This window comes from Corylus avellana, chromosome ca1 (assembly GCF_901000735.1).
Source record: "Corylus avellana chromosome ca1, CavTom2PMs-1.0".
NCBI classification, from domain to species: Eukaryota; Viridiplantae; Streptophyta; class Magnoliopsida; order Fagales; family Betulaceae; genus Corylus; species Corylus avellana.
Window position 1 is genome coordinate 30,874,696 of NC_081541.1, and position 3,700 is coordinate 30,878,395.

Below are 3,700 nucleotides of genomic sequence, written 5' to 3' on the forward strand. Positions count from 1 at the left end.
ATATATGGAGCTTGACTTCATTTTATATAGGAAAAACTTCACTTAGAATAACTAAACTACTACGCATTTTGAGACGAAATACCCAAATTTTAAAAACTCTCAATTTCACATTCGGACTTTCAATTTGATGCAATCTACCCTTCCTTAAACCCTAACATAAACAATTAAAAATACCAAATTACCCTTCAATTTTTCCTTTTTTTTTAAAAAAAAAATTTTAATTTGAAATTAAATGTAAATTTAGAATTTTATAAGAATTCCAGGGGTATAAAGATTATTTTATCACTTTTAAAGTCTAGAAACTAACGGAGAGAGTAGAATATTGCATCAAATTAAGAGTTTGATGTTAAAAGTATATCAAGCTCTCAAGAGTTTGAGAGCAGGTCTAGTGCACTCGAGCGCAGTAACAGAGAAAAGTGCAGGTCTAGTGTGCTCGAGCGCAGTGACAGAGGAAAATGCAGATAAGCAAGTCCGACTAAGCTCGAGCACAGGCCTGAGGTGCTTGAGCGCAGATAGGCGCACAAGCCAATCGCATAGATGCAGGAAAGATGAAAATCAATATGGAAAAATTCTCTATATCCCTCAACCTCATATGACAGCATATAAAGAAGATTTTGGAGTACTAGTTGGCTGTGATCAGATCTTTTGTAGAAGGAAAGAAGCTCAACTATTGGAAGACTTGGACAACAAGCAAGCCAACTAGAAGATCTCCTTCTCCTTAGTGTAGATGGACTATGATGTAATATTAGATTCTGATTGTTACGCTGCATTAGGTTTAGCTGTAGTAGTATATATACTACATCAATGTCAAATATATTACACTGCTCACAAGCCTCAGCCAACTTGCTTTCTATACAAAAATTCTGTAGTAATAATTGTTGCTACTTCATCCTAACATCATCTCATTATTTTACTAAGGACCTGCTGACCCATGCAACGCTCTTGGAGGGGAGGAGTGAAAATGGCTTGTATCCACTCAAGCTCGGAGGGAATCTTCACAAAGAAACCAAGACTTTTTCAGCTTTCTTAGGAATAAGGACCACCTCTTCTTTAGTGTGACATTTTAGACTAGGGCATCCTACTTAAGAGACTGTCAATTGAATTGTTTAAGACAAATCTCTTCCCATTTCCAGTTATGATTTCAGTAAAACTGCTTCTTGTGTTTCATGCCAATTAGGCAAAAGCAAAAGACAACCTTTTCTTGCTTCTAATTGTGCCTCATTGCAACCTCTTGTTGAAAACTAATTCTCCACTAAAATCAAACAACTCTAATCTGATGGTGGAGGAGAATATACCTCAACTCAGTTTCAATCCTCTCTTTCTAAAAATGGTATTGTGCACAAAAAATCTTGCTCATACACCTCTGAACAGAATGACTTAGCTGAATGCAAACTTAGACATATCCTTGAAATAGGGTACACTCTCCTAGCTCACTCTCATCTCTCCAAGAGGAGGCCGTGTCGGCAGGTGAGGAGGAAAAAAAAAAAAAAAACAGAAGGAGGTGGAGGATCAGGATCTACTGAAATTTCAGATTTAGGCCATCCATTTTTCATCCAATGGCTATTGTTTTGCCACAAGTCCCACTATTACTAAAAAAATAAAATAATAAGCATTTATTAGTTTATTAGTAGTGGGACATGTAGCAGAACAATGACCCTTAGATAAAAAATGGATGGCAAAAATCTGAAATTTCAGAAATTGAAATTTACCTAAGAATTTCAGTGGATCCAGATCCTCAAAGTTATATAAGTTTGAAATATTAGTTTTTAAAATTTTTAAATTCAAAACATGAAATTAGTGACGTCTGAATAGTAGCATGTCACTAATTAGTGATGTGCCACTGTTTACACGTCACTAATTACTTATATAAGTTTAAAATATTTAAAATAATAGTTTTTAAAATTTTAAATTCAGAATTTGTAATTAGTGACTTGTGAACAGTAACACATCACTAATTAAAATTAATTTTTTTTCCTCCACTTTCCTTTAAACAAGAAAGAGAAATTTTTTTTTTAAAAAAATTAACATTCAATTAGTGACGTGTGAACATTCACGTGCCACTAATCACCAATTAAATTTTAATTTGAAACTTGTTTCCCCCTTTCTTTAAAAAGATTTTTTTTTTAAAAAAAAAATAGTGACTTGTGAACTTTCACATGTCACTAATTGATTTTTAATTTCTTTTTTCCTCTTTCCTTTAAAGAAGAAAGAAAAAATGAAAAATAAAATTCAATTAGTGACATGTGGATATTAACATGTCACTATTTTTGTTTTTGTTTTTTTTTTTTTTTGTTTTTTGTTTTTTTGTTTTGTTTTGTTTTTTTTTTTTAACTTTTGGTGACATTTTACTCTTTGCACGTCACTAATTAATTATTATTCTTTATTTTTTTCACCTAGCTCTTTCCTTTAAACAAGAAAGAAAGGAAAAATAAAATAAAATAAAATAACATTCAATTAGTGACTTTTGACCATTCACACGTCACTAATCACTAATTAAATTTTAATTTGAAACTTGTTTCCCTAAAGAAAGAAAAAATTAAAAAAAAAAAAAAAATAGTGACGTGTGAACATTCAAACATCATTAATTGAATTTTAATTTGTTTTGTCCTCTTTCCTTTAAAGAAGAAAGAAAAAATGAAAAATAAATAAATAAATAAATAAATAAATAAAATTCAATTAGTGACATGTTAATATTGACATGTCACTATTATTATTATTATTATTTTTTAGTGACGTTTTACTCTTGTCACATCACCATTTGGTAATGTTTGAACACCAAGGTACTAGCTTTTTTGGGTCGTAACTAAATATTCCCAACCCCCTATAGTAATTAGGGCTTTGGTAGACGATATTAATGAGTCATAACAATTTAATTTTTTAAATTTGTTTTTCTTAAAAAATATGGTTTACTAGTTGAGGGGTTGGTGACTTGGTGTGATGCGTTCAAATCCCAACAAGGCTGGCCACCCCTGGGTTTTTATTAAGTTAAATTTCAGAAGAAAATATTCAATTTTTAAGGGAGACAAAATAAAATTCAGTGTTGTAAACTATTGGGATATTTACAGAACGATTTGGTGATTTTAAAGGTCTTAAGGTTTAAGGAATGATTATAATTTGACTATTAATTATATGCAATATTGTGTATGCAAAAGAAATATGATATTGAACTATGGAAGGTACGTATACTTTAGGGACTAAAAGAGAGTTATAAGTTAAAATTTACTGTCCCTTTTTCTCCTCTCTCCCGTATTGATTAGAAAAAAAAAAAAAAAATACAAATTTACTGACAACACTTACAAATTTTACATGTTACCAAAGCCTTATTTTAACCTTTTGCCTTAAGCCGATTTTCATTGAACTATATAGCGTTGTTCAATTAGGTAATTCGAACCTCAATATGGACATGTACTTTTTTTTTATTTTTTGAGCAAAAAATGGTAGGCTAGGAAGATGAATTGTACGTGACTATACCTGAGCGTGACTATAATAACATCTACTTGCTAGAACCGCAAAAAAATTGCATAAACTATGAGAACCACAAACGTTCTCTCAAGTCCGACTGAATTATAGCTTAATTAATTTAGTCCCATCAGAGTATTAATAAAAATCTAAAACCATTAATACTAATTAAGCATCTGTTAAAAATTATTTATTGCAAAGATTCAAACCCAACTTAACTACTTCAAAATTTCTTTCAACA